Source organism: Ambystoma mexicanum, chromosome 10 (assembly GCF_040938575.1).
Source record: "Ambystoma mexicanum isolate Mex_15411 chromosome 10, UKY_AmexF1_1, whole genome shotgun sequence".
Taxonomy (NCBI): Eukaryota; Metazoa; Chordata; class Amphibia; order Caudata; family Ambystomatidae; genus Ambystoma; species Ambystoma mexicanum.
In genome coordinates, this window is record NC_090932.1 from 1,617,873,890 (window position 1) to 1,617,886,357 (window position 12,468).

The following is a 12,468-nucleotide window of genomic DNA, read 5'->3' on the forward strand; positions in this document are numbered from 1 at the left end:
TCCTTTCTGAAATGAGCCATGTTTCAAAGAAAGCGGTTCTTGAGCCAATACCACCAATTAGACTAACAATAACTTAGGATAATGCTTGTGTGTACTTTTAACCCATTGAATCAAGTATTGGCTGTTGTGAAATGGTTGTATCCAGTCGCTCTCCCCACCTATTTGTAATTTTTATGAATGTTTATAGCACATGGTCCATACCGTATGTGCTCAAACTGATTGAATATGTATTGGACTTTATGAATTATCTGCATTTTGGAAATGTGTTTTTAAAAAAAAATGCTTATTAACTATGGACACCGTATTTTATCAGCAAGAAGTTGTGGTAATTTTGTTATGCAATGTGTTTCTGTATATTTTTTTATGTGTTTGATGGATTAATTGATCGGAATAAACATATTGACTGAATGAAATAGAAGCAGATGTTGTCATGTGGGATACAAGAATCAGATCATAAATGTTTAGTTGAAGAAGTCAGTTTTCAGGTTTTTTTCAGAATTGGTGGGATGATGGTTCTTTTCACAGGGTGAGGGGGACATTGCTCCAGAGTGCAGCAGAGCAAATTGGGAAGCTGGCGCTGCCAGCTCTTGTTCTCTTAAATATCGCTATGTTGAGGTGGATCGGAGGGGGCTGATAGGTGTGTTTCTTGATCTTCCGGGTGATGTACGAGGGCGCGTTATTGTCAGATATCGGTGAGCAATGGTGAAGATTTGAACGCGATTCTCTCATGGATGGGGATCCATTGGGCAGATCTTCTTGCTCTGAAATATGGTCGTATTTCGTCAGGTCCAATGCAGCAGGGAGAGCATTATTTTGGATTATAGTTACAGGTTGCACCTCCTCCTGTGGTTAATGAGGCAGCGCAGACAGACACTGATATTAACACTGTCAACACCCAGGATATACAGGACACTGAAGAGTTTGATTGCTACGTTTCCGCAGATGGGGAGCTTCCTGATGTCGAGGTACGCTTCAGAGATTCTCAGCCGGATGAGATTGGTTTGTTCCATTCCAGGATCACACTGGCAGCAAAGCTGTTCAAGCTCATCACTGAGTAGAAGAAAAAGGAAGGTTTCCCTTTCGAGCAGCGAGAGTCCTCCAATGGGACTATTTTGTCAGTTCTCCTTCTGGATGACATTTGGGAGGATGGCCTGTTGGTCATGAGGATTGTTGGAGAAAAAGCACTGGTACCCAGACACAGCCGCAAACATCACCGGATTCAGTGGTTTCTGCTGCGGATTAGAAAGAGGTTGTCTAACCTCTCATCCTCTTCTATGGTTCCTCCAGGTCAGGAGGGTAAGAAGCTGGATGGGACTGGGACAAGTAGCATCAAGATGGCGGCGTCTACCATCAAAGCCGCCACCGCCCTACCCATTCTCTCAAGGTATGACAGAAAGCTTTGGTATAAGTTGGGACCCATCCTCAACTTCCTCCCAGAAGACATGAAGGCTGAGGCACTGGCTTTGTTCCATGAAGGAGAGGTAGCCTCTGACTATGCAATTACTTCCGCTCTGGACGCTGCTGACTACGTTTTTCGGTAGCTTGGAAATGGAGTGGCCCTCCGCAGCCAAGGTTGGCTCAAAGCCACTAACTTTCACACAGATATGCAAACAAAGGTTAGATGGTGGTTATGCCGTTTGAGAAGGCAATTGAGAGCACCCTACAGCCATAAAAACCGACACAGAGATGGCACGTTCATTGGGTACTCTTCAGCAGACGAGGACGTCCCTTGTCTAAAGGGAAGGTGTCAAGGTTCTCCAGAGGGTTCACCTCATCCTATTCCCATCCCTTCTGTTCAACCACACAGGAGGCAAATATGGGACGTTCTCAGGCCTACAGAAGTGGCAACAAGCATTGGCACACTCCAGAATTCAGAACATAGCCACCAAAGCACGTCTGTCGCAGTCCATGGCCCGCACACTCCCTACTGCACCCCAGTGGGAGGCCGGTTATCACAATTTGTCGACCAATGGCAGAACATCTCCAGAGACAAATGGGTGCTTAATATCCTTCAACAGAGCCACTCTCTGGAATTCCAGGAAAATTGCCCATACATTCCACCCGTCCCTAGACAAGAACAGCTCGTACCGCAGTTGCTAAAGGAGGTTCAAGCCATACTAAACAAAGGTGCAATAGAGCCGGTCCCTCAATGCCTTTGGGGCTCCGGAGTGTATTCCAGACACTTTCTAGTGCGAAAGATGTCTGGAGAGTGGAGACCCATTCTAGACTTGCAATGCCTCAACAAACTCCTAGAAATTCAGGATTGTCACGTTGCAGCATTTGCTCGGCCAAATGGAGGAAGGAGATTTCCTGGCAACCCTTGACTTAGGGAATACTTACTTCCACATCCCCATTCATCGCAAACACCAGAGGTTCCTGCGTTTCATCATTCAGGGAAGACATTACCAGTTCAAAGCCCTTCCGTTTGGCCTAAGTCAGCCCAAGAGTGTTCACCGAGTGTTTGGCTCCGGTGGCAGCGCACCTGCGGCGCATGGGAATCTATGTTTATCTTTGCCTATTGGCTGATCAGATCCCACTCTCACACGTTGGCTATCCGGCACACCACAGAGACCATCCAGACACTAACTTCTCTGCGATTCTCGATAAGTTATCAGAAATCCTGCTTCCATCTCAGAACGCACTATTCCTGGGATCCTGCCTCAACACACTCTCGTGCCTAGCAGCTCCTTGGGAAGAGAGAGTGAAGGCCATCTTGGGAAAGATCCAGTGGCTATCGACAGCTTATGTTGCAACCGTCCGGTCCATTAAGCCCCTGCTGTGGCTGATGTCATCCTGCATCCATCTGGTTCATCTGTGCTGGCTACAGATCAGACCTTTTCAAGAATTCCTGGATGAAGTCTTTTCAGCCTCAGCTCCAAGGGAAGGTGGTGCGGGTCTTCACGGACAACAACACCACAATGTTTTGAATCAGGAAGCAGGCGGAGTGCACACCCCCTTTCTCTCTCAGAAGGTGCAGAATTCATGGCACAGGCCCATTGCTCAACTGATGTTTCTGGTCCCATTTCACCTGACAGACATTCAGAACACCACTGTAGACTCTCACAACAGGGAGCTGCAGTCCTGCCATGAATGGGAGCACCAGCAAGCACATGTGTCTCGGCTCTGCAAGGAGTGGGGTCTCCATCAAATTGACCTCTTTGCAACAGCGGCCAACGCCGAGTGTCAGATGTTTGCCAGCAGCAATACTCAGTCAAGGAGTCTGGGGGAGGTTTCTTATTCCCTTGAGAGGGCCACTTCTTGTACGCATTCCCGCCAATCCCTCTGTTGCTACGAGTGATCAACACACTCAGACATTGCCACTGCAAGATGATCTTTATTGCACCCACATGGCCCAGGCAGATCTGCTACGCGGACCTTCTCAATCTGTCGGTGGTCCCAGCCATCAAATGCCCTCTTCTTTCAGACATGCTCTCCCAGACGGAGGGTCAATCCTGCACCACGACCCAGCATCTCTAAGCCTCACGGCCTGGCTCTTACAGCCCTCGAGTTGGGACACTACTCGTTGCCTTTAGAATGCAAAAATATTTTGGCCAGGGCCTAGCCTGCTATAAACGCAAGTGGAAGCACTTTACAGTGTGGTGCCAGTGACAGATTTCTCTGCTGTGTGTTACGGCACTGCAGCTTCTTCCTTACCGGCTCTCGCTTGCCAAGTCCTGCCTTGGCCATGCATCTATCAAGGTACACCTGGCTGCCATATCCCGGTATGCCCAGGTTCGAGGCAAGCTTTTCCTGTGGTTGCAGAGGCTCGTTAAGGAGTTCCTCAAGGGTCTCTTCAGAACATTCCCTCCAGTGAAGGCTCCTGCCCCTACGTTGGAACTAAATGTGGTACTCTTGAAACTGATGGGGGCTCTGTTTTGCTAGGGACCCAGCGAGCCCTGTGTCCTACAGACCTATCTCACTGCTAGATACCTCCTTTAAAATCTTTGGGAGGGTTCTGCGGGACACATCATTTTGTTGTTTCCAACTCAGTTTTTTGTAGGGGGAAAGGGGTATATCTTGCATTTATGGAGCTGAGCACAGCATTTGATAAAGTAGATAGAGTGAAGTGTGGGCCGTGCTCAGGTCTATAGGATGCCTGTAATTTTAGATGTGCTACAAGAACTGTATAGGGATAACCAGGCTTGTGTGCATAACAATGTTGGGGGACAATGTACTGTGTGTTTACAGATGGGATGTGGAGTTCTTATGCAGTGGACTTCCTTGATGTTTCTGTTGTGGAAGACTGCCTTCCTGGTGATTACCTCCTTTCTCCAAGAAAGAGTTATGAAAGTCTTTTCGGACCAAGATTGTGCCAACCCAAAACGTATCAAATGTGGAGTCCCAGAGAGCTCTTGATTCTCACCCACCCTTTACAACCTATTCATGAGGCCACTATTCAACTTCCGGGGCGCGCTCGGCATCACATATACGAACTATGCTGATGACACGCAGGTCCTCATCCCCCTCACCGGCGACGAGTCTGATATGGAAACCCTAAACTCCATTTACTCCACAATCCAAACCTGAATGGCAGAAAACTGGCTATGCCTTAATGAAGAAAAAACAGAGCTACTACTCAGTGGATTACCTGCAACCCTAAAAAAGCAACCCTAAAAAAACTTGCCAATCAGTACAGCTCTTTCACAATCAACAACACCCAAATCACTGTCTCCCAGGCGATCAAAACCTTGGAGGTCTACCTAGACTCCAACCTCATGATGATCAGACAGGTTAACGTCATAGCGTCTGCTGTAGCCTACCACTCTAAATTGCTCAATGCAGCTAGACCTTTTCTATCAGACCAGAACTGCCTCACCATAGCAAGAGCAATAATCGGGTCTTGGCTCAAATATTGCAATGCCCTCCTAGCGGGCACCTCAGCTAAAGACCTCAGAAAACTCCAGACTATCCAAAACAATGCCCTCAGGGCCGCCACCGACATATCCAAAAGGGACAACATTTCAGCAACCAGCAAACTAGTCCACTGGCTCCCCATCAAGGAACGCATCATTTCAAAACCCTCGCCATCAATCATAAATGTATCCACAACACTGCCCCCTCTATCTATCTCAGAGAATTGCCAAACCTTCCACAGACAGACCCACCAGTACCGCTTACACCAACAGAAGGACCATTCCCAAGTCCTTGAGGACTCACGTAGGAGGCTCCAGCTTCCCTGTCATGACCGCCTCCAACTGGAACTCCATACCACTGCACCATAGATGCATTGACTCGCACATAGCCTTTAGGAAAGTTATAAAACTCTTTTGTTTGTTTAAATGGGGCCCGACTGGCATTGCAGCTTTTCCAGTACCTACTTCTCTTCATGATTTGTAACCCAGATTACTATTGTATGACACATAGCTTTGTAACGTGCGCTACTAATGTATGACATATGTAACTCACAACTACCTATGTACCAATTTTGGCTCACCCTGTTAGGCTTTACACTCTCTGTAACCATGAGCAAAGCCTTTCTTCCTTGTAACTAAGACACTTTCTTGCAACAGCGCCTCGATGCCCCCGGCCTGTTAGTGCACTTTACAAATGTAAAAAATAAATAAATAATCACCAAGCGGGTTGGGGAAATGCAGGCACTCTCCTGTAGGCCTCTATATTTGCCACTCCATTCGGCTAAGGTCGTTCTGCGTACCCATCCCTCCTTCATGCCAATAGTCCTGTCGGACTTTCATCTAAACAAACCTTTGGTTCTACCAGTTTTCTTTGCAAACCCTTCTTAACATGCTGAAAGATCTTTGCAGTCGCTGGACGTTGTGCATGCCTTGATATTCTATCTTGCATGCACAAAACGCTTTCAAAAGACTTTTCTGCTTTTTGTCAATTATGGACCTTTGGGACATGGAAAGGACCTGTCTAAGGCTTCCATCACCAGGTGGCTCTCTGGCTGTATTATGCGTTACCATCATCTGGCCAACAGACCACTACCAATACAGCCTTGATCCCATTCCACCCGAGCCATCGCAGCGACTAAATCTTGGTTGTGTATATGTACTGCTGTGTAATCGTATTCACGAGCATGTGAATCCATACAAGACCCCAATCTGGAGAAGGAACATGTTACTTACATGTTCTCCAGCATGGGGTCTTGCATGGATTCGCATGCAAACCCACCCTCTTCCCCCTCTCTGACTCTTCTTGGTTCCTAGCGCCGCTCTACATGCACAACCAAATCTGAAGATGGCTTAGGAGGATGAGTGTCATTGGTTGGGGCAGTATGGCCCAAAGTGACAGCAATAGGCTATACAAGCGGCAAGCAGTATTAGCTTTAAAGCAAAACTGCTTTCATTTCTGTCAGGCTGTGGAGCCTCGGGCTATGTTGTAGCCCGTCCACATTGTTGTGTGGGAGTCCGCCGTTGCGGACTGTTTAGGGGAAGGAAGTGACGTTGCGGGATAGGGAGGGGCCGGAGGGGACGCCGGAAGTTGGAGTTGTATCGTAATAAAGAATACACGTTGGGACCGAAGCTCCGTCTCCCGTGTTATTAATGAATGCTTGTATGCGGCGTGAGTGAGGCCTGGCAACCCCTCGACATTGGTGATGAGAGGAAACGCACACCGCGCGTGCCTAGGGCTGCCATCGGGCAGTGCTGCGTGTGTCGGCGCCCCTCACCCGCACTGGTTCCCCGTGCGAGACCGCAGTTAGCTGGCAGCGCTGCATACCTCAGGTCATAGCCCCACCCGCAGCTCATGAGAGAGCACCAGCAGCTCTCCCAGCACAGCTGATAGAGGGAGAGAGAGCTCCGCCGGGTGAAAGAGAGCAACTGTAGTAGGCCTTGTTGGGAACCGGCCCGTGGCAAACTGCCACCCTACGCTGCCCCTCCCCAACCCAACCACACGAGGAGAAGCACGGGAGAGGAGGCAGGAGGAGGGGAAACACAAGAAACTTGAGGGCTCAACCACGAGAACCCATCAAAGACAACAAATGAGTACCCTACCAAAGCGGAAGGCTTTTTTTTCAAAAAGCTACAAGGCAGTAGACTAGTCCTGCCTGCTTGAAAACGTATGGAGAGTTATAAGAAATCAGTCAATATTTGAAACCGTCCAGGATTACCACACCCTACCCACACAGGAGGAAGAAGAGCATACCTCAAACAGTCCACGAGGCATGCCACTTGAGCCTCAATATGACAAACCACGCCTCATCAACGGCTCCCACCGCCTCATCATCGGCACCTACAGAAGCAGCAGCAGGCACAGAGGGAGCCGCTGGCGGAAACTCCGCTCAAACACCAGCGGCAGGAGGGACCGCGGAGGTGATGTACATTCCCAACCCTTTCGACATGGAGATACCACAAATATAGGACCTAGGTGGGCCACATGGCTTTGAGACTTTAAATTCTACGTGGGAGCAGTAGGCCTTGTGGAAGATGACAGGCTCAAAGATACTCTATCAATGGCTATAGGACCAGCCGTACGAGACATTGCTGGTGAACTGATCAACTGGGACACTGCAACATACTAAGAGGTACACCGCAAACTGTCAGAGTACTTTGCTCCATATACCAATGTCGATTATGAGCACCATATCTTTCACTCCACTCGACAAGAAAAAGGCGTGTCATTAGACAACTATGTCATGCGCCTGCGCATCAAACAAAAGTACTGGAATTTCACTGCTACTCAAACGAGGAAGCCCTAAGATCACAGGTAATAGCTGGCTGCCAAACCCAAGCCTTCAGAAAACAACTGCTTCAACAACAAAGATCCCTAGAAGAAATCTTGGCCCTAGCCAGAAAGGAAGTTGTTGTCGAGTCACAACTATACAACCTAGAAAAACTAAACATACAACAGCTCCCGACCACCGCGGACACCCTCAACAGGCTAGACTCATCCAATAATCAAGCAGGAAGGAGGTCAGAGGCCACATGCTACAGGTGTGGCTATGAATACCCACACACGGGGGACTACCCTGCCATTGGACAACAATGTGCTGCCTGCAAAGGCATGGACCACTTCCGTGCAATGTGCAAAAACGCTCCCCCAGCCGGAGCTAGCAGGCAAAGAAAACAAGAACGGCGGTCGACGACCCGCCACAGCCCATCGAGCAACAGGGCCGAATGGGACCACAAACCCTCATGAAGAGAGGAGAAGGACCGCAGAAACGCACATCCCAGGGAGCACAGGTGATCACAGGAAGGGGGGAGGCGCAGCAAGAGAAGGCGATTCGTCCGATGCATAGAAATGCGCTCGCCATCCAGCAGTGAGATCATATCGTCAGAGGACGACCATAGAAAAAAAGGGTACGTGTGGGCTCTCAACAATGCAACGGCCACCCAACATAGCCCGATCCTCACACTGCAGGTAAATGACACTCCAATAGAGTTCCTAATCGACACAGGGCTACAGTGAAAATTATCAGCGAACAAGCATATATTTCACTATCTCACCAACCAAAAATACGCAAGGCCATGGTAGACATATACCCATACGGGGCAACCACACCACTGCTGTGTAAGGGCGCCATCACAGCATGGTGCGCACACAAGTCTCATCCGGCGAAAACACCCCTACACATTCTGAACACGGAGGCAAACAGTGGATGCATCCTAAGTTTTAAAACAGCAGTCGACATGGGCCTCGTCCATATCCGGTACCAGTTCATGGCACATAAATACTTCACTATACCCAAGGCCATACATGAAGCATTCCTGAAACTTTTTAAAGGGCTGGGCAAGCTGAAAAACAGGAATGCCCACCTCTACATCAACCCGGACGTGCCCCCGGTTGCGCAACACTACAGGGGCATACCAGTTAACATACAGAAGCAGGTAGAGGAGGAACTGGACAAATTGATAAAAATGAATGTCATCGAGCCAGTTCAAGATCCCACACACTGGGTGTCACCGATCGTCCCAGTCCACAAGAAATCCCCTGACGGTTCCATAGCTTATGCGTGGACATGAGGGGAGCCAACGTTGCCATCGAAAGGGAGAGACACCAAGCACCAAGGATCACTGACATGATCCACCGCCTCCATGGTGCAAAGGTCTTTTCCAAGCTAGAACTGACAAAGAGGTATCACCAGATCGAAATAAGTCCCGAATCCAGATACTTCACAACTTTCGTAACACATTTAGGTTTGTTTCAGTACAAAAGACTCAGTTTCAGAATATCGTCGGCTGCAGAGATCTTTCACGAAGAGATCCACGAAGTCATCAGTCACATACCGAACTGTCTAAATTACTCGGATGATGTGCTGGTATTCGGCAAAACCAAAGAAGAACATGACACAGCAGTGCACCGCATGTGTGCCGCCATGCAAGCGGCAGGCCTCACGCTCAACAAAGACAAATGCGAGTTCAGCATGGGCTCACTACGATTTTTTGGCCACATATTTTCAGACCAGTGCATGAGGCCAGATCCAGACAAGGTCGCAGCACTCAACATGGCCCCCGCAAACACCTCAGAGCTACGCTCTTTTCTAGGACTTGCGAGTTATTGCTTGCGATACCTCAAGGACTTTGCGACGGTGAGCAGCCCACTACGACTGCTCACACACAAGGACCAGCCATTCACCTGGTCAAGTGAGTGCCAACAGGCATTCGAAGCCATCAGAAACTCCATCTCGAAGGCAGAACACATGGCATACTTCGACGCCCGAAGGGACACGGAGGTCATTGTCGATGCCAGCCCAGTGGGGCTGGGGGCCATTCTATCCCAAAAGGACCCTGAGGACCAGGCTAAAGTATTCATCGTAGCCTACGCCAGCAGAAGCCTAACCTCCACAGAACAGGCCTACTCCCAGGCTGAGAAAGAAAACCTAGCAGTGGTGTGGGCCTGCAAATATTTCCACCTATTCTTATACAGAAAGGAGTTTACAGTTGTCACGGACCACCAGGCACTGCTCACCATCTACGGCGACTCCAAATTGAGGATGCCTCCGAGAATAGCAAGGTGGGGTTTGAGGGGGGCGTGGCTAACCTCCATGTAAGCAGGACTCTCTCCTTGCAGCTCCGCATGATGTGCCCTTGATTCTGCTGCTGAACTGCGGTTTTACCCCACCACTGCTGCTGCAATTCGCCACGCCCGAGGCTGAGCACCCAGAGCACCTGCACACCAAGTCTGGAGACGCTACGACCACCAGGCACAAAGATATTCGATTAGTGCCGGAATACGTCGGCACCAGAAAATGGCGCCCACCTAGCCGAGGACGCCGCACAGGAGACACGGCTCGCACAAACTGGAAGCACCGGGACTGGCGTTGCCTGCGGCGCCCGAGAGGAAAGCAGTGCACCCTCCGCGGCGACGTCCTGTGCTCCGGTGCCCCCCCCCCCCGAGTCCCGGCGGGGCCCCAACGCAGAGCGGCCAGCGACGCATCGCAAGACCCCCGGGAGGACAAAGAGGCGCGGGCGGCCCCATCGAGCCCGCCCACGAAGGAAGGACCCGCACTCCGAGGCTGCTGGCAAGAGCGAGGGAGACCAGACGGTAATCCGGCCCCGAGCGGCCCGAGACGAGTCACCGGAGCCTCCAAGGACCGAACCAGCACCACACCCAGAGCGGGAGCGGGCGCGGAGAGGTCCGCCCAACAAACGGGGTAAGGAGAGGGTGGAAAGGGGATCCCAGCCGCCATCACCAGCACCTCACAAGAGGATAAGCGCCCCCCCCCCACATAGGCGCCCCAGCCCGCTGCACTACAACATCCACAAGGACTACTGGGGCCCGCGCGGCACCAACAAAAGAACCTGCCCCGGGGTAAACGCACCAGAGAGAAGTGCCCCCTGCGGGCAGTGGCCAGCCCTCAGCCCAGCTTGCCGCTGACCCACGAACGCAGCTACTACCCGGGGCACGTACGCCAAGCCCAGAGGCACTGAGATAGACCAGGCGCGCCCCCCCTCCACCGAGCCAAGAGGCACAGCACCCATAGACTAAGGGTGTCGCAGCCAAAACGCTCCACCGGCCCCACAGCACGCAGCGGCCTGCCTGGCCGATTGAAATGTCAGCAAGAGGCAACAAAAATAAACAGCGGCAAACAACCATGGAAACTTATGCGGCCTGTGGCCCAGCCAACCAGGACACCGGCACCACCAACACAACAACACCACAGGAAAAGACCCAGGAACCGGCAAACTCACAGCTACTGGAAGCCATCAAGGCCCTACAGAAGACCATGGAGACCAAAATCGACGCCGTAGCAATCGACCTAAACCTACTACGACAGGATGTCCGTGCCATAGCTAATCGAACCGAAGCACTGGAGACCCAGGTCCGCGAAAACACGGAGGCGAAAACCCAGATACTCAATGACATGGACGCCTTGGTGCAAAAGGTAAAAAACCTAGAAGACAGGGCAGATGAAGCCGAAGGGCGGGCGCGCCGCAACAACGTTAGACTCCTCGGACTTCCCGAGGGTATTGAGGGGAGCGACCCCACGAACTATATTGAAAACCTCTTACTACAGGAAATTGGAGCCGGTAAGCTGTCACAGGGCTTCACCATCGAACGGGCGCATCGTTCCCTCACCAAACGACCACCCCCCGGAGCCCCACCAAGGCCTATAATAGCCAAGGTACTCAATTACAGAGATAGGGAGGCGATCCTCGCATTTTCGAGAGCGGGTGGCCGCATACAACGAGACTCAGCCAAAGTGGCCATATACCCGGACTACACATTCCAAGTCCAAATGGCGAGAGCCCAATTCATTACCACCAAGGCACGATTGAAAAACGCAGGCCTACGCTATATGCTACTCTACCCGGTCAGGTTGAAAGTGCTACACAACAGCAAAGCGCTACTGTTCGATACAACAATGGAAGCCAGCGAATGGATGGACAGGGAGCAGATCCCAGACATTAAACCCAGAGAGCACAAGCCGCGGAAGCAACGCCCCAGGTGACACAGGCCGCCCAGCCCTGGAGCTAGACCGACATGAGAATCAAGATGCACCTCACCGCAGCAACATCGATACCCATAGGAGCGACATGGGAGTCCGTTAACTCCCCACAAGGCAACAACCGGAGAGTTCCTGCTGAAGGACCCCTGGAATTTTGGGTGCATTAAACCCGCCCGTAGGGCGCCTGAAGACCTTCGGTCAAATGGTGCGGAAACGGGAAAGTCAGAACGAGGGAAACCTCGCTAGACGTGTTAAGTTAAAGGACAGTTTAAGTTTGTTGGGAAGGGGAACCCAGTTTAGGGGACCCAGTTGGAATTCAGCGAACAATCAAACCGGGGCCTGGTCCAGAAGGAAGTTGGTAGTTATTGTTCACTTGGAAGGGTATCCCAGAAGAGGTACCCAGTTAAGGTTACATGGGTTACAGACCAAGTCCATCCGCTGCAGGATCACCTTAAAGTTAGCCGAGGCCACCCACAATCCCACCCCAAAACCACCCACAAGCCCACAACAATGTATAGACCATGGCTGACAGAATTAGAATAATGTCCTGGAATGTCAGGGGTCTAAATAGTTATGTCAAGCAACACCGCATCCTTTCCTTCATGAAGCGCCACAAAATT